Source organism: Columba livia, chromosome 8, assembly GCF_036013475.1.
Source record: "Columba livia isolate bColLiv1 breed racing homer chromosome 8, bColLiv1.pat.W.v2, whole genome shotgun sequence".
Taxonomy (NCBI): domain Eukaryota; kingdom Metazoa; phylum Chordata; class Aves; order Columbiformes; family Columbidae; genus Columba; species Columba livia.
This window is the reverse complement of record NC_088609.1, coordinates 6,686,511-6,711,209: the sequence shown is the minus strand read 5'-3', so window position 1 is coordinate 6,711,209 and position 24,699 is coordinate 6,686,511. Positions and strand designations below refer to the sequence as shown.

General features: G+C 49.4%; 1 protein-coding gene across 1 annotated transcript in view; it reads left to right on the top strand.

The window, feature by feature from the left end:
* Nucleotides 1-24,699, top strand: part of SEC16B (SEC16 homolog B, endoplasmic reticulum export factor) — a 115,258-nt gene that overhangs the window by 48,986 nt on the left and 41,573 nt on the right. The window contains exons 29-38 of the mRNA XM_065071711.1: nucleotides 11,223-11,306; nucleotides 12,579-12,701; nucleotides 12,892-13,037; nucleotides 13,520-13,612; nucleotides 15,834-15,948; nucleotides 16,708-17,067; nucleotides 18,012-18,083; nucleotides 20,491-20,569; nucleotides 21,480-21,617; nucleotides 23,252-23,417. The gene's annotated coding sequence lies outside the window, so the exon portion shown is untranslated. The remainder of the gene's footprint in view (nucleotides 1-11,222; nucleotides 11,307-12,578; nucleotides 12,702-12,891; nucleotides 13,038-13,519; nucleotides 13,613-15,833; nucleotides 15,949-16,707; nucleotides 17,068-18,011; nucleotides 18,084-20,490; nucleotides 20,570-21,479; nucleotides 21,618-23,251; nucleotides 23,418-24,699) is intronic.

The following is a 24,699-nucleotide window of genomic DNA, read 5'->3' as shown; positions in this document are numbered from 1 at the left end:
AGACCTCTCCAAAGGACTGGTGCTCTGCTGCAAGTAATTTTAACCAGTGGTTTTAGTTGCTTGGCTGTTTCTTGTATCAGACTGGTTTGCTGTCTGGAAGTCACTTTCTTTAGACCGATCAATGAGACTCTGCCAGTGGTCCTGCCTCTTGGTGGTGGGTCAAAAGAGGGAGATGTCAAAAAGAAGGTGTGTAAGGTGGAGCCTAGCAGCTCCAGTGTAAAGCTGTAGAACATGATCTTGACTTTAAGTCAGGGTTAGCTTCCAGTTGATGTAATCCAGATCTTTAACCAGGCAGCTGTCCGAGAGCTGGGTGTGATTAATCACAGGCATCATGATCCTTGAGTCCACCTCCATTGACCCCGCAGGGCTCCTAGCTTGAAAACATTAAGCACTCACCACAATTTGGTGCTAAAATTGTCCCTGAGCCCCCCAAAAGTTTTCCTCTCTGTAGGTGGATGCAAGAGGCTATCGCTGTCTCTGCAAGCAGATGTTTAACTTGGTTTTAGGCCTCGAAGCAATGCTGAGCTCGCATAGGAATTGAGCAAAAAGTTTGGGCTTTTGGGAGTATCCCTGTTTGAAGCTCAGCTTCCTGATGCAAACCTCAGCCCCTCTTGTGCATCTTGCAGCCACTTCCTTGCTGGCTTGTTGCTGATAAGCGACGCAATTTCATCTTTATCATTCCAGCTGACAGCAGCGAAGCTGACTCATCCCCAGCACCGTTACCAGGGTGTGAGTTTGGCCTCCAGTTGTGCTGTGAAAAGAGAAAAAGCAGGACCTGTTTATGAAGAGGGCTGTGTTGTTCTTTCCAGTTTGGGGTTGCTGGCTTGTGGCTCAAACACTAACAATACTGTCAGTTGCTCTGAATTCTCACTCCTAAAGTGCCTCAGTGGGGGAGAAGTGGTAAAAACCAGAAGGTTTGGCTTTCTGCTGTGCTCAAACTTCTCCATGGTTTCTCCTTCTTCAGCAAATAGTCACTCTGCAGGTGAGGCGTGAAATGCGTCCGCTGAACAAATTGAAAGAGACCGTCTCAGCAGGGGAGGGATTCGAATAACCTTGTGCTTTTGTCAGTTTTGGAGGGGAGGTTTCCAGCCTTCCTTGGATGCAGATTTCCCAGGAGTGATGCTTTTCATCCTGCATGTGGTTTTTTTGCTTTTGGCAAGACTGCCCTTGGCGCTGTGTGTTGCTTGAGATGAAAAGCTGGAGTGAGGCATGTTCTTAACACTAAGGAAAGGAACTACATCATCAGATTCACCTTGAAATGCTGGTGAGCAGCTTTGCAGGGGCCAGCACCTGTGTTACCCTGCATTGTCAGGGCTGCTGTGGTGGCTGTGGTCCGTAGAGGTGAGGAAGACCATGGTCTCCCTTCCTGCTACAGATAGCAGCAGGAGATAATAGTTCACTGAGGACACAAAGGAGGAAAAGTTTGGTTCCAGCCTCAATTTCTGGAGGTCTGGTTCAGCATTTGGGGTTGTACCCTATGCTGATGTCCCCTCTGGGCTGTCCCTGAGCGACACCATTTCTCCTGGTTCCGTCTGGAGAGCTGTCATGGTCACCTGTTAGTGTCAACTGGTGGGACCTTCCTGTTATATTTGAGGATTTGCCTTCCTCTGATGTTGTGACATGCTGGACACCTCCCTGGGCCCTTCACCTTGGGGAGATACTTTCAAGTGGAGTGCCTAATTTCTGGGCACAGGGGAATAGGAATGGTAGAAGAAACGTGGTTGGGAAATGTGTGCAGATCAGGCACTGTCAGAGCACGCTTGCCGTGTGTAACTGGCATTAAGGTCAATGTTTCTGGCTCAGTACCAGCAAAATGATGATGGGTAGTTTATTACAAGCATCTGCAGGGTAGAAGGAGACCTTTCTGCTGGAGAAGGTCTCTCTGTAGCAGATGTATGTCACTCACCTGGTGCAGTCCGTATGGACTGTCTGGTGCCAGATCTCTGATTTATAACCTACAGTACCCCTGCTGCAGTGTCACGGGACCTCACTGTGCAAACCTCCTCCTCTCCTCTGACGCCTCACTTGCTTTGCACTATCAGACTTTAGGGGCCACTCCTGGATTCACATAAGGTCAAATGCCTCCTCGTTGTCCTTTTCCTCCTCCTTGCTTGCACAGCATGCAGCTGACAGGTTGATCTACCCCAATAAGACCTCCTGTCTGTTCCCTATCGGACATCACAGTCCTTCCCTCTTTGCTCCTGTCAACCAGTCAAGGTCTGTGACAGGGGAAGGCTCTGACCGCTGGTCCGTGCTGGGCTCTGCATGAGCTGCAGGCAGGAGGGTGCCCCGAGCTGCTTGATGCTTTGACTTTCCCTGCACGTCCAAATGTGGCATCCTGGGAGGATGCAACAGGACTTTGCTCCCTTTCCTCATCTGTATTCTCTCACCCAAAAGCAGATGCTTCAGCCCGGCATTCGGTGTCAGTGCTGGCACTGCTTGTGATACCACATGTGGTAGCGGCTGTGAATCGCTTCAGTGCTGCATCATCTCCGTCCTCCTTCCCTTCCTTGCCCTCCTCGGGCTGCCCGCATGCCCCAATGGGGCCGTGGCTGTTCGCTCTGTGGAGGATGCTGAGGCTGGACTGCCTTTATTTTTTTTTCGGCAGAACAACAACCTGTGCTTAGGCCAGCTGTAATTTAATCGAGTGGTACAAAGGATTTAGTGCACCTTGCGGATGGAAATTGCCTTGGGCTGGACAAAAGAAATAAGCAAGCCGTTCCGTTTCTCTCCTCCTGTGACAGCTTAGTCTGTAGTTGTGTGTGTGGTGTTATTTTATTTTATTTTTTTTTTCCCCACTTCATGACATACAACTCAGGGGTAACTTGCATCTTGGTGTCTCGAAACATTACAAGGCTTCTTCCCTAGCAATGACGAATTCAGTGTATAAAGCTCAGAACCGTGATTTCCCTCAGGGTCCCTTGTAATAATAATTTCTGTAAATAAAGGCTGGAATCAGGCTCTCCGTTGTAATAGGATTTTGTTTGTGCAAGGGCTGGTAGCCGTGTCCCCCTGACACTGCCCTATAATAGGATTGGGGGCTGTATCACGGCATTGTGAGGGAGCTGTGGGGGCTTGGTGGGCACAGGGCAGCCTTGCGGGCAGAGTGAGAGGTTGGACTCCGTTTTGGGATGTCTTTCAAAGTGCTGAATCTTGCAAGGCTGGTGAAATGTCTGGTTTGAGGTTGCAGGGCTCTCTGCAAAGACACCGTGGCCCAAGTAAAGCCCCCATTCCCTGTAAGGTGCCAAAGCCTGTGAGCCTGGGAGGATGAGGTCTGAATAGGCTCCAGCGCTCGCTGCTGCTGTAACTACAGTGATCTGTGCAGAGAAACGCTGCGACCTCCTCATTCGCCTCTGGACTTGCAGAACCTACTATTCCGTGCACTGACTACCGCAGTGACCCGCACCCTGCAGCAGCTGCCTTCCTGCGAAGCTCAGATCTATAAAATACATGCCATTGCTGAGAGAGCAATTTGGCAGCCTCCTTGAATGAAGGGTGCGAGAAAATGGTGTGCTTAATTATGCCTGCTTGGGAGAGAAGTGGGTGAGGAGGCATGTGCGATCGCAAGCCTTTGGGGCTGTTATATTTTTTTCTCACCTGTTCTAGCAGCAAGAAGCACGCAGGGGAAGCTCACGCATTCACACTGCTACCCCTGCAGGTTCAATAATTCTTCCTCTGCTGGTGAATGGATACTGATGGAAACTTTTTCTTCAGCAGAAGGACCAGTAAGTTGTGCTGGGATTGACGAGCATCTTTGTGTCTGGGCTGCTGCAGCCCTGCAGAGCATCATTGCTGCAGGATCCTGAGTGGCTGTGGGTAAATGCAGCATGTTTTGAACATACACACTTCAAACACGTTGGTAAATTAAGATTTCTAGTCTTGTGCTGGCTGTGTCTCATACCAAAAGGCTCTCATCCTGAATTGCTCCTGTACCCAGATTAGGTGGGCTCCATACAACCTAGAGATATGAAGAGAAGCCCAACCATTCCTACTCTGTGGAGGCAAGAGGATTTTTTCCCAGGGCAGTTGTGATGGCAAAGGGCTGGTGCCAAGTTCGGTGTCACAGCAGCGAGTTGTGTTGTTCTCACAAATAACCAGGTGCCAAAACCGTTTGTCACCGCTGCTTTGTGAAAGGTGTGCTGACACTTCACATTCCTCCCTGGTGTCTGTGGGGAAGGCTCAAGTTAGCTCTGACAAAGCCTGCACACCATTCACAGTGTAATTAGCACCACAAGTCTTGCTAATTGCTGAGGGTTTTTTTCTCTCCCCCCTCCTTTTCTCCAGCACAAAATTTCTCTAGTTATCTTGGGTTATCATCATGGTAGACAGCATGCTAAGCCTGGATGCTCCTTCTGAGGGCTGGTGTCAGGAATAATTACTGCCGTAGTAAGCTGATCAGCCCTTCATTATTAGCTGCTGTTGTTGTTACCCGACATTGATTAGTAATTTGTAGCTGCCAGTGCTTTCCTCTGCCCTGAAAGCCGAGCGTTTGCTGGTGCCGCGGTACTGTTCTGCCAAGGACAAATGAACGTTTTCCCCCTTGCCACCTCCCCAGTGCAACTGGGTTTTTAAATACACAGTTTGTGCCTTGGAGAGCAGCACCAGCCCTGCCTGAATGCTGACTTTGCAGCCAAAAATTACTGAGGGTCCCAGCTGGCTATGGTGATGGAAGATCTTGTGGTGAGTGACCCACTGGTGGGACAACGTTTGTAATTTCAGACCGAGATCCTCTCAGCAATGCCCTTAAGCCCCCTGTCATCCCGGTGTCCTGCCAGCTGGAGAGGGCAGCAGAGATGCCACCATAAATATAAACCGGCTCCGTAGTGCTGGGTGATGTTTGTAGGTGGCTGCTCACATGTGTTTGTGTCTGGGTGGCGAGCAGCACTGGAGGTGGGATTTGGAGGGGAAGAAGGAGAAAACATGGCCATAGATGCTGTCCTGTGATGTTCAGGGTTGATTGGAAGTAAGGCCATTTAGTAACTCAAAACTGCAAATACTGGGAGAAGGAGTTTCTCAGCCACAACCTGGGGTGGTTGGGGCTCCTTGCTCTGCAGGGCCACCCCATTTCTTGGTGCTGACTTTCTGCACTCCCCCTGCGCCTGGGTCTGTCTCTTACATGGTTTGACTGTTCGTCCCTGGCTCTTGTGAGCCACGTGCGGATGCTTGTTTGTCTGATCTGCAGATCTGCAGACCAGCTGTGCCTGTCAAAGCAGGGTCAGGGAGCAGAAGGGAGGCTTGTGAGCCTGTACTGGGGCGGGGAGGGAGGTTTGGGAGAGGGATGGCAGAAGGCAAGTGCTTTCCATGTGATCTGCATCCTGGCTGTGCCTCCTGTGCCGGCGTGTTGCTGGCTCTCATGTTGTCTCAGCATCTCAGCAGTGAGTCTTTTGAGCGATTCAGGTTGCCCAACTTGGCCCCTTGCAGAGCAGCATCCCAGGAGATGGTCTCCTGTTACAAACAACTATGTGCAAACAGTAATCTACTCTGGGCAAGCCTGGCATTACTGGCAGGGTAAGGGGGATTAGCTTTCCTCTGTGGAGGGGGATTGAAGGGGTTTTGGGCTGTGCCATGATGCAGACCAGTCTTCCCACCCATCTCTGTAAGCCACCGCTGCTGGGAGGCAGCATGTGCAATCATGCCAATGTATGTAAATGTCCGTCTGACACAGCAGGTATAAATCAGGCATGGGCAGCCGGAGATGGCAGGGAATGCACCTCCTGTAACCCCTGCTCTGACTAGCATGCTTGTGATGATGCCAAGGGGGGGACAAGGGGCAAAGCTTGATGTCACTTCTTGGCACTCCGAGAGGACGTTATTCAAAGAGACGGTGACCTCTCCTGGCGCGCAGAGCGCTGCTGGGGACCTCCAGCCCCAGGTCTGCGGCAAATCGAATTATGTGCTGCGGGAGAGGAGCGTTGGGACTCAGACATTCATCACCAACCTGCTGACCGCCGGGGCGAGGAAGAAAAAGCTGCCAGGAAACTTCCCCTCCGTCGGTCCTCGGAGGCGCCGGGAGCTTTAATCCTGGAGCATCTTCTTACTCATCCATTAGCGGGTTCTAACCGCGGCTCCCTGCGCAAGCGCCTTAATGGCTGCCTGGCCCGGACCAGCCCTAATTAAGACTGAAGAGTGGTTTCTTTTCAAAACCTGTGCTAAAATGTGTTTTTCTAGTCTCTCACCTCCCCAGATGAGATTTCTAGGGCGCGGTGTGGGTGTTTTTTTTCTTTTCTTTAGTAGTTCCAGTGATTCACCAGTTTAATAATGTGAGAGGACTGCGGGACACCTGACCAGACTTTCTTTCTGATCAACACATTCAGGGGATTTTATTATCTTTTCTCTTCCTCCCCAGACAGCTCAAGCTCCAAGGTAGCTCAGGTAGAAAGCTGCAAACCGCAGAAATTAATCTTTGCTGACAAAAGCTTCCCAACTAAGCACTGGTCTGGATTTGAGGACATGCTTGAAGTTGCAGACGATGTATGAGAAGGGCACTTCCAGGTGAGCTTGAAAAGGTGGAGATAGCACCAGGATATGTCCCACCGCTGTGGTGGTAGACCATGGTGGAGTGTGTATGTGCCATGGGGCAGAGTTAAGGGTGTCCAGGCCACTTTCTGGATGTGACAGTGAACACGTAGTGGCATAGCCCTTGCTGTTGCTGGGGATTTTGGAGGGTGAGACCAGAAGCCAAAGTGCCAGCCTGTGGAGATGTACATCTGGCTTGCAGGCTGCTCTGTAGGGCTGAGAGGTTTCTTCAGCTTGGAGGCTAAGTGCTCCTGCTCCTGTTCTTCACTGGTGTGAGCCAGTCTACAATGGGTCAGCCTCAGTTTACCCAAAATGAGGATGTAAACTTTGACCTCAGCTGAATTCCCTGGTGCATCCTCTCCCCTGTGCTCTATCCAGGGCCCCCCTTTCCTTGCTGGGTGGTTGTCACTTCCTAGTGTGCAGAAAGGGCTTGAGATCCATGGCTGAAGGAGGTACTTTCACACGTGTCTCCATTTCACACACTTTCCGGTAAGGCTCCACAGGACAGCTCGGTCACCTCAGGTTGGTCTGCCCATGGGTGTAGGGAAGATTCCCCAGCTCACATCTCTCCGGGTGGGTTGCTGAGGCCAAGGCAAGTCTTCAAACACACCACAGCAGGAGGAACAGTTGCCTGAGCTCTGACCAGCTTCTCCCAAGGAGAAAAGAAAGACTCAAGTGTTGCAACATCTCTTAAAGCTCTCTATCCAACATTGATTGCAATGTCTTGGAGTCTGGCCCATGCTGCACTCCTAAACCTCAGTCTCCCTGTCTCTGCTAACTGCTTTCTTCTTCTGCACAGGTGCTCGGGGTGGGTTGAAATTCCTCCCAAGTTTTCCCAAGCCCTTCCACAAACAAAGCAAGGAGCCTCTAGATGGCAATGTTTCTGTTCAGGAGGCCAGCAGCTGCTTTTGAGGCAAGCTGTACTGTTCCCTTTCACACCGAGCTTTGGAGAACTCTGAGATTTACTCTGGGCTGAAGTGGACAGCTTAGCACCCTGCTGTCTCTTATCACTTCTTCAGTGAAAGTGGCTTGGATTTTGTGACCTCAGGGGACCAGCAGTTTTAGCAGGCTGGACAGTAGTTTTCTGGCTGTCCTTCTCTTCCATGTGATGAAATTGGCTTGGGCTTGATTGCTCAAACAGCTGCCCATTGGTCAGGGAGGTACCAGGGTTTTTGGAGGTGATGGGAGTCCCATGCTGTGACTGGGAACTGCTGGTAAAGGCTTGGTGTTATTGACACTTAGCTTGTTTCTCATCCGTGCCTGATAATGCAGACAGAGGAGCCTGCTCCCTCTGATATAGTCAGTGTGTGTGTGGAAATAGGGCCTTGCTGTTCGGCTGGAGAAGAGCTGGGAGGTTAGGGAAGGAAAATGTTGCTGAAGAGAGGACTGTAATTGCTCCTGTACCCTTGGAGCCATCACTTGCTGTTTACTCCTCCCTGCACTCTGCTCGGTGCCTGTGTGATGGGGATGCTGGGCTCAATACCCTTTGCCTTTCCCAGGGCTTCTGCCATGACGCTGGATGGAGACCACATCTCAGAGGCTGTGCCTGTGTTTCTCATCTCTGCTGGATGCCAATGCAACAGGTGCTTTCTTTGCTCATCAATGTCAAGGGAGAAAGGATGAAGGGAGGCTTGGAGGCCTACCGGGAGGCTGCTGTCTCTCCCTGGCTGCACAGACAGCCTCGGGTCAAGGAAATTCTTTCTTCCTCACACTGGAGCGCCCTCCAAAAGCAGTCTGGGTGATGGGCTACCTGAGGGGCCAGCTGCCATATGCCCTTGGCACACAAAGTCCTTGGCAGCTACCAGGAGGACCAAGCTCACTTGTTTTCTCCTGACCGTGTTTTATGACGGGCTTAACCTGCTTGAGGTCAAGAAGAGGAGGGGAAGACTTGGATAGCTGGGGATGTAATCCTGCCTCTGGGCACCTGTAGAGTGGGATCCTGTAACTCTTCCCTCGTGCTGTCTTCCTGGAAGCTGGCAAGAAAATATAGCCCCTTGCCAAAGTGCCCAGAAGAGCTGAGCAAGGTGGAAAGCAAGTACCATGTTCAGCAAAAGTCTGAGCATGAGATCAGGTGGCCAGTTTGTACATGTTGTGGCTCCTTAGAGTTTTATGAATCCAAGTATACCAGTCTTGGGAGGTTGAGATCTGTTTTACAGACCAGAAATAAGAAGCTAGACCCAGATATTGCTTGAACTTGCCCAGTGTGGTGATAACAGCTGGCCTGCAATCCAGGGCCACCTCCTTTTCAGCTTTTGGTGGTGGTTTGAGCTGATTTCTAACGCTTCCCCCAAGGGAGGTGTTGAGGTGTGTGCCACAGTGTTTCCTACCTGTGTGGCAAGAGTGGGAGTAGCAAACCCCTGATCCTGGAGCTCTCCCCTTGCTCTCCATCCCTTCCCTCTCCCCTGGCCTGGCTCTCCCAGCCCTGGCTCCTCACCCAGAGCTGCAGGCGAGTCTGGAGCCAGTCCCAGGCAGTGGGACGATGCTGGTGCCTCAGAGCGTGAGGGAGATATGAGGTGTCAGGGGCTGCAGGAGATGCTGATAGTCTCCCAGCCCTGCCACAGCAGAGGATAAATCCTTCCTGTCTCCTGTGCATTGTTTTCCTCTGCATAAAAGACAGTGCTTCTTGCTTCATTGAATTGGTGCCAAAGGGGAGAGACTGGCTTCTCCTTGCTGTTTTCCCCACTGGGATGGATAATAGCCACATTGGAGTTGTTGTGCTCATGCCTGGGCTCTGCAGTCCACCAGGAGACCTTGAACCTGGGCTTTATGGGGCTGAGCTGGCTGCCTCCCAGCCTCTCCACACACCCAAGGCCATGCGAGAGCTCGATCTCCTCTCGTCTCCAGCCGACACAGGAGCTTTCTCTGCCAGTCCCGCACCTGCAGCCCCGGGAAGATGGCTCTAGTCATGCTGCAGCGGGCATGGACGATTGATTATAAGCGGTCGTAGATTACCTGGAGCAATGCTATTAAATTTAATACAGTTCTCCACTGGCTCTCGGGGCACAGCCTTGGGTTGTGTAACTGGCATCTTGTTGCAAAGCATTTTGGGGACATCGCTAGGGGCGGGAGGCAAAGAGATTCAGCTGCAAAGCGGGAGAAGAAGATGAGTTTCTGTTGAGATTTATTTCCTGCTCAATAATTGCCCAGAAAAGCTGTGTAAACCTTCTGTGTTTGTGGAACAAACACTGCAAGAGTTACTGCTCTGACCTTTTTTTCCTTTTCCACTGGACAATTGTCTGCACCCGTGCTATTCAGAAGCCTTGATGTGCAGCTGGCAGATTTATGCTCTGTTGAAACCCACCTCTTATTGCCTCTGAGTTGATTGGAAGAAAGGAAACTTGTTTGCTGAAAAATAAACCCGCTGCCACACACCCTGCATGCCAAACTGGGGTTGAAGTTTAAAAGAACACTTTGGAGCGCTGACCTCTTTTCCTTGTCAGCTCCTTGTCTTCTTTCACTGTGTCATCTGTGAAAGGTGGGTGACCAGCTCCAAACGGGGTCACCACTGGATTTAGGCAGGAGTTATGAGCAACCAGTCCTGTGATAGAGCAAGGCCACTGCTTGCTGTGGGCTCGGTGCCTCTTGAGGGAAGAAGCGCTGTTCAGTCTGCAGGTCCCGCCTTGGCTTTACAAAAGCTTGTGGCAAATCCCCATGTGAGCACTCTCACATTGATTTGGTGGCTGCTGAATTTGGGAATAAATTCACCTTTCTTGGCAGCAACAGTAAATCAGATGAGGCATGTCCAGTGAGGGTTCAGAGTCCGTCGCAAAGCGCCCTTAGTTTGTGTGTGGTTCAGGGCTTGCTCGTGCTGAAGAGGAGCTGGCGTTCAAGCCCTATGGAACAAACCTCTGAGTTGAAATCCCGTTCTGGGTGAGATCCCAGCAGTTTGTTAGCGCTTTTTGAGGCCATCAGCGCTCTGCAAGCCTCTGATAGTGGTGCTAAGTGGCCCTCTTCCCTCTGGATCAACACAGAGCTGATAAGCCAAGAGGGCTGTGTAGTAGCCAGACGGCCTGGAGAGGCTGTACCAGGAAGGCCACTTAGAGTCATTGATCCTCCCCTTGGATTCTGCACGGGAGCAGATGCCACTTGCAGACCCAGCCTCAGCTTCTCGTACATGCTGGGCGGCTGTGTGGTCCCTACATTTTCTGCACGGCATTGCTACCGGGACCGTTTGGAGCCTGCACCCACCTCCACCCTGCCAGGAAACAGCCCTGGCCAAGCAGAGTTTTATTCTTGGTACCGGAGGATCTGTGGTAGCTGGTAAAATGTCAGCCCTCATTAGGAAATATATCTCGTGGGTGTGTTTCTCCTCGCGTACGAACCCGTTGGAGGACTGCTGGTATTTCACTGAGAGGCTGAGTGCAGAATCAGGCCCATATGTATGTATATATATGTATATATGCGTGCTTTTCCTCCTGCAGGTGACAGGAGAGCGGAGGGTGTGGGTTTTAATCCGTGTGTGTGTGGGCAGCTCTGCTGATGCTGTTTGTCAGCTGGAATCCCAGCACAGAGCTCTGCGGCGTCAGCCGCGGCTTCCTTTTTGCCTTCTGTCACATTTGGAGGGGAGGGAAGATGTAGCTGAGTCTTGCAATAGTAGGTCAAAACATACTGCAGCACTAAAGATCAGAGCAAAAGCTTTCTTGTACAAACACATGGTTTTATTCATCCTGTTATTTTCTTTATCAAATGCTTACTTGCCTTTACAGAGCCGCTTTCAGCCCCAGGGAAAGCGAGTGTGTCATTGGAAGGAAAGCTGGGCTAGTGACTGGAGTGGGTCACAGTTATAGAAGGTGGGTGATATGGACTTTTATTCCTGGCTCTGCTCTGGCTTCTTGTCTTCCAGATCTCTGTGAAGACCTTAAGAAATGAAGAGCAGGGGCTGTCACTGTGTGTGTGTGCAGCACATAGCGTGGTGGCACCCCCAGAGCGTCCCTGGCACAGCAAGAAATGCTTGTCATGACAGTCGGTGCCGTGAACAAGGATTGTTATGCTACTCAATTGCAGCTATTTCTGGGTGGGTAGCAGTCTGGTATAGGGTGCAGCCTGGTTAAGGTGCTGGAGCGAGCTCTTTTATCCAGACAAAGCTCTGCCTGGGATTCTTCAATGTCCAGACGTGCAGACAGCTTATTTTTAAGGTCTCATTTGAAAGATGTCAGCTCCCCCTCCCTACTCTTCCCCAGGCTGTGAGAGCAGAAAACTAAATTTATCTGCATTGGGACAGAGTGAGCTGGAGTAAACCAGCCAGGCGCTGCTCCAGATCTGCTGGGTAGAACGGCTGGCACAGAGCTGTCTGTCTGTCCGTGTCCGAGGTGTTTGGGTGCTGCTGATAACGGGGTAGCAGTGGCAATTTTCTGAAAAGTTTGCCTTGTGAGGGTGATGTTCTGTTTGGCTCGGTCCCTGGGTTTGATTTATGTTTTTCATACGTGAGGCAAAGCCATCCCTCTGCTTTTTGAGAGAAAGGTTAGAGCTGCACTCCTTGCCTTCCTTCCCAAGACCTTGTGAGGACCCTGGTGTGGAGACAGTGCTGGAGAAGAGGTTGGAACACAGCTTGCAAAGAGCCCTTGTTGCTCAGGGACTTTCAAATATCCTGTGGGTAGTGCATAGGAAAGGGAATTGAAAGGGACTCAGTATTTTCAATTTGAGCACTTCTGTCCACATCTCCCTTTTTGGATACAGATTGGTGGAAGGGAACACAGGGCAGATATTTGAATGGCTGTGTGCCTCGATTAAAGAGGAGACTCTTCAAAGTTGAGCCCCTTCCTGGGGCCATCTGGGGGACGTGCTGCGTCTGGGGATATGGGCAGGTGGGGATGGGCTGAGATCTGGTTTTCATTTTTCACCTCCTTGTAAAACTGGAGCATCAGTCTCTGTCAGGCTTCTGCTAATGAGTTAGTTAAACAACATCTCCTTACTGGAAACTCTTTTCAGACCAATTAAGATCTTGCAATGTGTCAGTTGTGACAATAAAAGTGAATTAAGTCTCATTTCTCCTTTTTTACGATGTTTATCAGAAGATGGGAATGCTCATTTAGAGGAGCTAATCATGGTTATTTATTTGTCAGTGGTACCAAGAAGCCCCTGCTCAGGCTACGGACCTGTTGTGCCAAATGCTGTTGGCGCTCGTGGGAAGAACAGGAGCTGGCCCTGGAGGATGGATTTGACCACGCAAGGAGATCCCAGGAGAGGTAGGGAGAGTCCTGTGGCCATTCAGGCCCAGCTGCAGGACCTGCTGCTGCTTGGAGACACCATGGGAATCATTGAAGCCAGTGGAGATCTATCTCTGCTGCACTGCTCAGCAAAGGTTGCCCTGAGCAGCAGCAGAATCTCTTCTCTGACCACTCGTCCTCCTTGTTGCAATTTCTTTGTCTTCGTCAGCTGGTTCCAGAATTGCTGGGGAGCCCGTGTTGGGGAGACAGGCGTGCAGGCAGGTTGCATGGCTGCATAAACCTCTTTTCCTGAGGAAGCCGGGGCAGAAGTGAGAACTGAAAGCTTTAACTCTGGAGTACAGCTTGATGGGAAAGGTAAATTGTGGCAGGAGGCGTATCTGACAGTCCTGTGGGTCCCTTCTGTTTCAGATGGCCTCTCTCACTCACCCCCAGGCCTTTGCTTGCAGGGAAAGAGGAGAATGCTTAATTCATCTCCCCTCTCAAGCTGTTTTCTTTCAGTGGTTTGGCTAAGACTTAAAGCAAGCTCTTCCAGGGGCTTGGGCTGCCAGTCAAAATGCTATCCAGCACATCTAATGGGGCAAAAGGGTTATTATTTTGTTGCCTTGAGGAACCCAGGCAGGAGGATGCACTAGAAAAGGCCTGTAGGAAGGTTCAGTGCACCAGCTTGTTTTCAAAGGAAGTTTGGTTTGTGCTTCTCAAAACCAGTGAACTCTGTCCTTAACTGGTACACTTAAAGAACCCAGCAACCAGGAGCAGGAATCCAAGGATATGGAGGCATAGGGACTGAGAAAGCCATGTGCCGAATTGCTGATGTTTCCCTCCTGTCTGTCCTGCAGAGAGCCAAGACCAGAGTCAACCCTAAATGCCTCTCGCAGTGAGGAAGACCCAACACCATGACTGGAGAAAGGGGTAGAAAGATGATTTTGGAGGTGAGAATGGATAATGGATACCCTCACTACTGGGGTAGTGAGGCTGCAGCAGGACGTGCTGGCTGGCTCCCCGGGCAGGATCTGTGGGCTGGGGTGGGCAGGGAGCAGCCAGACCACAGGCTGGGCTCAAGCTCACTGCCAGGGAAAGCAACACACCAGGGTCTGCTCTGTCCACCAGCCCACCTCACCGCCTTGCAGCGGGCTGAATCTCCATCAGTATCAAAGAGAAAGTGTTATTCTTCTTTCAGTCCTGCAGCTGTTGATGTTTTGAAGTTAAGAAAACATTTAGATGATTAAAAAAAAAAACAACAACCCAGACTCGGTTTATCAAGGGAACTTCTAATGAGCAGAAGCGGGGGGGAACAGACAGAGGAAGGGCAGCAGAGACTAACAGCCTGGCAGAGCACTTGTCATCTTGACAACACAATAAGTTTCAAACTGGGCTCACTCTTGACGTTTGCCTGAAGGTATATTTAACTAGTGCGGGAGACGCTGGAGCAGAAGTGTGCACCTTGGAGCGCAAGGAAGCCTCAGTGGGGGTTAGCTTAGGTTTGGAAGGGGAGGAGATGGGCTCCAAATGGAAAATGTGCCTCCTTCCCTCCCTGCCTGTGTGTAGCCAGACTGAGAGGCTGTGCTCGGAGCTTGGTGAGAGAGGATGCTAATCAAGCGTGAACCGGCTGCGCTCGGTGACGGCTTCCGTGCTATCTGCCACCAGCCTGCCTGCACGCTTCTTCCCTTCATTCTTTCTTTATTAGCATGTTGTGTTTGACGAATGGAAATGTGGGCTTCTCTTGGAAACAGGAGGGGTGGCAAACAAGCAGATAGAGTGGGAGCTCAAATTCTCCGTTTCCTGGGCTAGGCTAAATGTTGGAGAGTGTACAAGGCATCTCGGGGGGGAGTTATAGTCTTTGGGACCTTGGGGCTGATTGGAGACCCTGGGTTTTGCAGGTTGTGAGGTGCAAAAAAGGGTTTTATGAGTAGCTCCTAACTCTGCCCAGAAATCCTTGCTGATTTGATTTTATTTATTTATCTTTTAAAGCCCTGACTTGGGGTGCTCCAGGGCTGCTGCTGCTCTGCCCATAGTCCCGAGCTCCAAACCCTTCTCACTGCAGAGCTTCTGAAACACACCTCCCACCTCCATCACCCCCTGCAAACTCTTTTTGCCAGAGCAAAACCTCCATCTCTCCTTGCCCAGGTGCCCCCCGCTCTTCTCCCCCACAGCCCCTGGCACTTACCTCCCTTTCTTCTCCCAACATTCAACGCTGCAGCCAGGCCCTTGCTCACTTTGTGTCACCAAACCCTGTGCTGTGGGATTTCAGAAACTGAGATGTGAATTGGGTTTCCAGAAATCCTAAGATGGTGCCTACAGACTGCAGGCTTCTGTGTTGCATCCAGGAGAGAAAGGCATCTTCTCCCCAGACTCACCTGCTACCAAAATAGGTGCGTGTATGTGTGTATGTATATCTATATTTGTGTGTGTATATTTATATATATATATACATACACACACACCAGGCAGTCACAGGAAAGCAGGATGCTTTATGTCTGGTCCTGTTTTATGAGAAGTTTCTGTGGCAGAGCTTAAACCTGATGCATTGACATTGGATGCTGCTGAAAACAAATGTGTTTGGGTTTTTTTTTAATAGTGAGTGACTTTTTGGCATTTCTGAGAAGCAAACTCCTAACTACAATAGCAGGCAGAACAAGCTGGGCACATGGGATATGGGAGTTGTGTGATGAGCCAGAGCATCTGCTGCCGTGGAGGGGTCTGAACTGTCCTCCTGTTGCTTTCATCGCGTCCCCAGGCGTCTCATGGCACGTCACCTGTGTGCAAAGAAACATCTGGAGGAGTGCAAGATGCAAATCTGTGTTTGTATTGGCACTGCAGAACAAAGACAGCCACCTTCCAAAATCAGTTATAGCAGGAGGAGATTGAGATGGAGTCTTGCCGGGAAATGGGTGTCTGCGGCAGTGTGGGGAATGGGCTAAAATCAAGGATGGTAGTCCACGCTCGTCTCTTGCGGCAGTATGTTTTTATCTTCCTTTCCCGATTGGCTTTAAGATATGGGAAAGTGTTGACGTTCTTCCCACAGGACAGATTTGCTGAGGTCCTTACCTGGTACAAATCAATCAAGCTCTTAACTCACAAAGCACCCTATGGGGACGCAACTTCGATAGGAACCTTCCCTCTGAAATTTGATGGGATTTCTTTTTCTTTCAGCCACGTATTTTCCGCTTTTCAGCATGAGAATAAAAGCTGTGACAAAGCCTGGCGTAGCCCAGGAGCTGATCCCCACCTCCCTTGTCCCAGCCTTCGTGCCCTCCATCAGAAAACTGTGAGTCATCACCTCTTGGCTCCACCAGCATTGTAATTTTTTTTCCCTCCTCCTCATCCCCCCACCCCAGCTGGGGTGAAAAGCGTGAAAGCAAATAGGAATAAATACCTCCAGCCATAAAAGTGAAATAAATCAATACCTCTTCTCTGAAGCCAGAGATGCTTAATAGGCAAGGATCACTGCCAGATTGTAAAAAATGTGTTTAGTGTGCGGCTGGGGCAAGTTTAACCCTTGGACATAAACAGTTGAGCAGCTTCTCTCACCTCTGAATTAAATAACTTTAACTGCAGTGGGCTGTGATTAATAGAGGTGCCTCTGGTTGGGATGCACCAGGTATTTTGTGCCTGGGGACCATCTGGGCGATTGCCTGGGAGGGAGAAGTTGTTGCCATGTCCCTTCTGCAGGCACAGCGATGCTTTTTTCGTGAGGGGACAGCTCTGTTTGCAGGTAAGGTAGCTCCCGGACGCTGGGCTGAGCTGATGGGACTTCAGCTGCCCTTCCCAGAAATTAAGGACCTTTCCAGCTCTCCACTCTGTCTTTCTGTGGTGGGAGTGCAGAGGAGTAGGGCTGCCCCAAGGTCCTGCTCTGGAAAGGGTTTGGTTATCCTGCCCAGTAATCTGGCATGTGTTTCTTCTCTTCACCTCATCAGTGGAGCTGGAGGACAGAGAAAATCTTGTGTCTCAAAGCTGTGGTGAGGGAGGGCTGGGACTCCAGTCCCAGTCTCTAGGATTTTTGACTTTTTTTTTCTTTGTTTTCCAGGAGAACCCATCCCAGGACTTTCATAACTTTATTTTCCCTGAAGAGTATGAGGCACCAGGATGATGAGATGCAGCCATGGGGTGGTAGGAAGCCCCAGTGAGGTGTTCCTGTTGGGCTGGAGGAAGTGTTAGCACTGTTGTCAGCTGGTATGGTGAGACCACAGCAGGAATAATGAGAATGCTCTGACCACTCTTTCTGAAGACCAGTGAAGTCAAGTGGGAGCAAGTATAAAGAGGCCCACAAGAGAAATTCAGAGAAATCCTATAACGCTTGAGTCCGGCTTCACAAAAACAAGGCTGAGGTGATGTGCTGAGTGTATATCGGAGCAGAAATAGCCAGGAGCGAGAACAACTATTTAGAGTAAGCACAAGGACAGCTAGTTAGGAGCTGGCCATGAACCTGGGGGGCTGGTGACAAGCAGAAGCTCCTGCATGTTAGAGCAGGAAAGTGCTGGTCCCTTCCAGTGGTTGTGGAGCAGGCAAGCGCCAGGACTGGTTTAAAATGAAGCAGATCAGGAGTTATTATTTGATGTAACCCTGACACTGCTTAGAGGCTGGATGCAGAGACATGGGGTTTCTTGCTATTTGGATTTATGATAGTGTGTGTGCCTTTTGGGGATGGGAGCTCGAAGATAGCCAAAATATTTCAGAAGGTGATTAGGATTAGTTTCCTACAAAACCTTCGTGCACCTCCCTGGACTTGCTGCATCTGAGGGCACAGAGGGTTTGGGAGAAGGATGCTCCCCAGTGTCAGCCGGTGTTGGGCTGGGTGGGCTCTGGCTTGATGGCTCCCCCGGGGCAGGAGCCGTCACCCTGCTGGGATTTCTCCGGAGGCTGGGAAGTCGCTGCCAGGCGGGATCTGATGGGGGAAGGGGAAAGACTTGGTTTCTTTCAGCATCTGAGGGTGGATTAAGTGGAGCGTTCCTTGTTAGCTAATTGAAACAGTCAAAATGTCAAATGAGGCATTTCAATAACAGTGATGTTAGAAGCTTTACATTTTTATTTCTTTCCCTCTCTTTTTTGTATTGTGCCTTCAAGATATAGGGATGTAAGTCCCTGCCTCTACAGAAACCCTCTTAAAGAGGGGCTTCATGGGGGGATGGGGCAAGGACAGAAGCTGTTTTAATCCCCTCCAATTCCAACATTATTGTGTTTCAGCAAATATTTTGCAAAAGGATTTTTCAGGCTGAACTTCAAACAGGCAAATGCCTCACTCCAGTGACTCGGGGAGCTTTGCAAATTTAAAAAAGAAAATGAAGATTGTTTTAGCTGACATTTAAACCTCTTCTCTTCTTTTTTTTGCAGCCTGTCAGGAAGCTTCATACACTTTGGGTCAGACGCTCTTTCCCTGAAGAAGAAAAGGATATTTATAGCCGGGTAGGACCATAACGGGGAAATCTCCGGGCTGCAGTACCTGTCAGATGAGGTTACTTATGGCCCCAATAGTAACAGCCAGCCTGGAACCCACTACAGGGAAGTAAAAAGATGAGGGTCCAGCCCTGGGACACACAGGGGAGTCCAGCCCAGGAGATTGGGCCTATTTCCTTGAGGGTTAAAGCAGGCTTGGCCAGAGAGTGGTATTTTCTGGGCAAATGCTTCCCTTATGTTGTGCTGTTGGGAGAAGTAATACAGAGAGATCTTGAAGTGTGGTCTGAATCATTCCTGTCCATTGGGGAGGCAGGGAAGGGATTAACTAGAGATGCTGAACCCAAAGAAAAATAGCTTATCACACAGAGAGGCTGTGACTTGCTTGCCCTGCGTGGTTAGGAGCTCCTGAGGGGCTGATGGAGCATCTGCCTGCAGGTCTTGGTTCCTCCTTGTTCACTCTCAGCCAGGACTGCAGCCAGGCCAGCGATGCTGAGCAGTGAGCAGCTGTCTGGGCTGTGGCTGGAGCAATTTACTTCCAGGGATTAGAGTGATTGGGGTTTCTTAAGGTAAAGACAGCTTGCAAAGAAAAAGCAGCGTGTCTGGGGACAGCAGCGCTCCGTTGCAACCTGCTCTTTGTGTCGAACAAGCTGTGGGTTGGAGATTTTGTCTGCGCATCATCTCTAATCCAGGAGGAGGGGAAGGGGCTGGGTGGCACTGCTGCAGCCTGTGGGGAGCTCATCGTGTGGGGCTGGGGACAAGGGTTGTGGTTGTCTTGGGGGACTGGTGGGGCTGCACAGTAGGTTTGGGCATAAACTTTTCTGCAACCTGAGCCTCAGGGCTTGCTCTGAGGCCCCAGCTGTGACCCTGAGGACATTCTGATGTAGCACAAGGTAGCTGGAGGCTGGATGAAGGTTGGTGTCAGGCTCATGTGGTCCTGGGGCTGTTGTTTCTGCATGGTGCTGGCTTGTTGGACTATGGTGTGGAAGTCTCTGATGAGTTTAAACTAGACCTGGGAAGCATCTCCCATGGCATAGGTCCATTCCTCCTCCTTTTGGCCAGCATGGGCCAATCCCTTTCTGTGTTTTCCCATGTCTCCCTGGATTTTAAAGAAAAGAAATCCTGGTGCAATGCCTGGTGAGGGAGCCACAATGTGATCTGGCCAAGAGTCCTGATTTTTTTAACTGTAAGGCTGTGAGGATCCTCATTCCCCATGGATGGAGCTGCTTGGGGTGCGGTGCTGCACACACATTTTTCCTGTGGGAAAACCTCCCAGAGATGAAGGAATAACAAACCTTCTCACAGAGGTGAGACCCAGAGGAATCTTCTCTGTGGATTGCAGGTGACTCTGAGCTATAGAGAAGTGGGAGAACCCAGAACACCCTGCAGGATGATGTTCTATGGGACATCAGGCTTGTTCTGGCCACACTGCTGGCTCTGCCACCATGTCCCTTTTGATAGCAGCCCCAGCAGTGCGGTCCTGGAGCTGAGCTGCCTGGGTTCTCAAGAGCATCGGAAAGAAAAGCAACAAATCTTGTACACATAGAGCTCTCCACTGCGGTTTTCCTGCCATCTGCCCACCTCGGTGGATGTTAACAAGCTGGTAGATCTAGATCTGCTGTGCCTTGATAGAAAGATTTATTTTTAGGGCGTTGATATTTAGAATGATCCGTTATAATTTCATGCTTAAATAACACTAAATAATGTTCCCTGTTTGCACAGTTTAATTGGAAGAGGCGAATAAACCAAACAAACCAGCTATGACTGAGTTTCCTTAGCATTTTTGAACTGCAACAAACAGTAAAAAATAAGGGCTCGGCCAATTTAACATTTGGGGGGTATTTTCTAGTTGATCTTCCACTTTGTCATTTTCACAGGCCAAGAAACACAAGAGCTTTAAAAAGCCACTGGCTTCTTGCCAAAGAAAACTCAGTTGGTCTTAGATTGGGAAAGCAAGAAAGAGGAAAAAAGAATTAAAAGTGAACTTATTTGTTTTTTAGGAACTGGCAGGGCTAATGACTCTGGAAGTGCCATGGGATTTTATGCAAGTGCAGAAAAGACTTAGAAAATATTCAGCAAGTTCCTTTAGGCTCTTTTCATGCTTCTCGAATCTTGAGGCTTCTTTATTGCTGCTTTATGTCAATTTGACACTGCTTGATTTCACTGTCGCTCCCAATTTTACTACAATGGTGTTGCTGTGCTCAACACCCACAATGGTGTCCTGTGCTGATACCTGTAACACTTCATGTAATCTGCATGGGGTTTTAGGTGATTAAATTAAAACTGTTAGATTAGCTGACCCTATTTGGGGATAGGAGGTGAAGGCCAAGCTGGCGTTACCTATGTGCAAAGCCACAGGTGTATCATTTAAATGCAGATTCTGTGATTAGTCATGAATGTGTTGTGTTCCCTTCTGCAGAACCACGGTGAGAGAGGGGATTCAGCCCAGGGTTTTTGAAGCTGCATCTTCAGCTGGAAGAATCCCTTCTGTCAGAGGGGTGAGAGTAACTTTTCCCCTCTCTGTGCCTGTGCTTAGATGCCCCATGGAGCAATGTTCCTGCAAGTTCAGGCTGGGATACTGATGATGCTGAGACCCCTTAGCAGCCGTGCGTCCTCATCTTGGTTCTTCCCTTTCCCTCTGGTGCTCTCTCCTCCCTCTGTCCCACCTGCACTGGCTCCCCCCAAGTGCTTCTCCTCCTTCCAGGCTGGCAAAGTCCTTCTCCATCTTCCCCTCCTTCCACTCCGCGCAAGCCTCGGCTCTGTTTGTGCCCACATTAGCATTTCTGCTGACTGCAAGGATTGGTTTAATTTCATGGGTGTCATTTCCTTCAAGAAATCTCTCTCTGAGCAGCAGCCCGACGAATGCCTGATAAAACATATTTTCCTACGGTAATGATTTTATGGACCCATAAGTCATGAATTTATTATGATCTCAGCCCCTGCTGCTGATTGCTGTAAAATGCAAAGTAATTAACAGCAAGCGGTAGCAGCAATTCCCACCTGGTAGCATGTTCTTGGGTACGCTGATGGTTTTGATTAAAGTAATGGCTAAAGTGTACAGCCTGGCTGTAAAATATTAGCATGATTAATGCAGTATCCTAAATAAGAAACAAAACTAATGGGCATGGTTTAAAGAATTAAATATATATATATTTATATTCCTCTCCCTCCCTCAAGCTATTGTTCTGGCTCATTTACGCTTTCTTTTCTGTTAAATAATGTATGGACTTGAGGACCAGGGGCCAGGCTAGAGATGCATATTGCAATTTCATAACATGTTAAGTGCTTGCGTTAATTTTTCACTCCTCTTTCTTCTCAACCTGCCATTTCCCATCGGATAGGGGGAGAAAGATAACCAAGTTTCCTAAACTTGGCCTGAAGTCAGATGTGGTTTGATTTGGATTGCAGGCAGCCTGGGAAAGTCGCTTGGAGGTAACTGGGAGAGTTGGACTCAGTTTTTGGCCTCGGAGAACAGAAATCCTGACGCTGTGTTCGCATTCCCATGGCTGGGGGTGATCTCCGGTCTGTCTCAGCAGCCTGGAGCCTGTAAGTTTTTTGCACATGAAGAATAACCACGTCTGTCCAGAAGCTGCAGTGCTTCTGCTCAGAAAATAATGCTGCTTTTTTTTTTTTCTGAACTGCTTTAAAGTCAAGCAGTAACTGGGATTGAGTGAAAAATTAGAAAAAAAAAAGGCTCGAGCTAAAATAAGCCATGTCAAATTTATCCCCCATCCCAAAACCATAATACATTTGATTTCTGGCATTTTCCAGTTGGAAACATCAGAAATTACTTGGTCTTGAGGATGAGAATAAAATATAAATAAAATATAAAATAGGCAAATTTTTATGTCAGACATGTAGAAAAAAAATATTTGGAAACGGTGAAAATACTTGATTGCAAAAAAAAACCCCTCACTTTTTTGACCTATGCATTTTGATCAGCTCTTCCAGTTTCTAAAGATGCATACACCAATGTCATCTAATTCCCTCTGATCTGCCTCTAACTTTTCAGGTGTATTGATCTGCTCTAGTTTATGGAGGTACTGACTATTGGAAAGAAGAGTTTATAAATAACTACAGAGAAACAGGCTTCCATATCACAGGAGTTCCAGCAGTGCTGCTTTTGTTTATCACACAACACACATTTTTTTGGGGACTTTTCTTAACCGGGAGATTGCAAAAGGGAGCTCGGCGTGCCAATGTCGCTGAGAATTGTCACATTGTATTGTACTGTGCAAATGGTGTTTTCTGCCTCTTGGGATGGAGAGGTTTCTGGGTTTGTTTTTGTAGATAAGATATAAACTCGGTAGTGGTTCCGCTAGTAAATACGAGTAGCCTCAAGCTCCAGAATATGTCTTGTTGGTCCCTCCAGTAATTTGACAAAGTATCCTTCCAGCAGCCTCCTGAAAGTACAACGTGAACAATTTTGTTGATCCTTTAGTATCTAGAATAGTCGTGGCAAGGGGATGCTGGGCTCTGTTGATAACTCTGCGTGGTGGCCAGCTCTGTGCCAACGTTGGTTTGGGGTTTAGATGTCTCATCCCTGTTCAGTGGTGGTCAAACCCAGGAATTAGACCTGTTACCAGGCGGATGAGAATGAAGTTCTCTCTTTAAAATAACCACTGCTGGAGTTATGACTACCTTCTCTTGGGAAAGAAACCTCAAAAAGATGCAGACTGTGATCAGAGGCAGAGAGGAGCTTCCATGCAAGGAGAGACTGATCAGATTGAGATGTGTCAGTTGAGTAAAGAGCGGAGTAGAAGAGGTGACACAGATGATTGTTTGCAGCGTCTTGTGATTCAAGTTCAGAGAGTTACCTGGTGAACTCATTAAGCAGCAGGTTTAAAGCAAACGAAGGGAAGTTCATTTTTCTGAAGTGCTTAATTACATATGGATTTCATTGCCGTGTGCTGCTGCGGAGTCCAGAAGAGGAGAACAGATGTGAAGCAGGCCTGGATCATCATAGAAGGCAGATCCCAGGGGGATGCTGAATGTAACCGAAGGGTTTGCAGCAAGAAGAGGGCCATAGATATCCCATCGCTCATTTGCTTCCTCCCCTCAGCAAAGCTGTGGCTGTGTTCTTCTGCTCACTCTGTCCCCTTGGTTGGCAATGGGCTCAGGGGTTGTGTGCTGGAGGCTGTAGCTGCTGCGGTCCGACTGACAGTTCTTTCTCTCCTCAGAGCTTCCTCCCACCATCTGAGCCTGTGTGTACTGAATGAGGAAGCACAGGACAGGTGACGGAGTAAGGGCCGTGATGCTGCTGGGCTACGTCATGTTCCTGACCAGAAACAGCTGGGCTTGGAGAGGTGGAGGACACCGCAAGCACATGAGGCCAAGACACGAGAGGTAAGAGCCGAATGTGTGAATCTCATCCCGCCTCCGAGACATGACAGCACCGTGGCCAACCCTGGCGTGTGAGGGTGGTGTGTGATGGCTGGGCAGGGAACGCGGATCCTTTTCATCTCTCGTGTCAGCACTGTTTGAGTCGACTGCCACAGTCAGGCAGCGGGGCTGCGGGGTCGTGTTTGCAAGGCTTTCTCAGCAGTGCACACATGTTAATGATGTTTGAGGAGTAGTTTCTGTGGGAGACCTGGGAGCCAGGCAGCTCTGCAAATCAGCCCATTAGTAATTTTAAAAGAAAACCTCTGTCCTGTAGGAACTGCGTCGGCCTCTGGAGACATGCCAGAACTCTATCCCAGATCACACCGCATCCGCTTCTCCTATGAGATCTTTCCATCTCTCCTTTTATCCACTCCCTTTCCTTCCCTCCTGCCTAGAGCTTTCTATTGCTATTCTATCCAAAACACACTTTAGCTATTGCCTTCTGTGCTTCTCTTGCCTGGAAGTTTGCACAAGGACAGGTTGGTGTTTATATTTTTTCTTCCCTTTCTCCTTTTGGAGCTGATCACCTGGTGAAATGGAGCTGTAATGCAGTTGGCAGTGGTCAGATTGAGCTGAACGTGTGTGTTCCAGCACGTACCCGCATTCTTGCATCAATAGAAATGAACACAGACGGCCGCAAAGTGAAAGAGATATCGCACGGCTTTGTTTAAAACACACTCGCGCAGAAGCATGAGCAACCTGAACAAAAGCTGCCTGTCTCCTGTTTTGAGATGGGTGAAAGAAGAAGTTATTGGGCTTGATGTGCACAGCGAGAGGGGGAAACTGTGTTTCCTCACCTCCTCTCCCTGCCATCCGCAGCCGTGCAGCAGGTAAAGAGGGGATTGCGTTTGGTGGGGAGGATTTACAGCTGTCGTGAGTCAGTCAGTGTCAGGGTAAATCAAGCCTGACGTTTTTAACATCTTCCCCACACAAAGGCGGGGGACAAGGGGGAACAGAGGAAGCAATTGTAATTTTATGTCTATATCCTGCTCAGCTAATCAAGGTGAGCAAGAGACATACCAGCCAGAGGAGATTTTCCTCTTGTTAGCTTGATTGTTTCTTTGCTTTGGCCTTTCCCTTCCTTTCCTGGACTACTACAGCAATCTCCTCTGCGGGGGAAGAGGGATCCAGCTGATCAGTGCTTGAGGCTGTAGACAAATGGTTCTTGCTCCTCCAGCCTGTCTCTTGCAGTATGTCTCTAATCAGGTGAGAACTCATGGAAGAAACAGGTTTAGCCCTGGCTTCT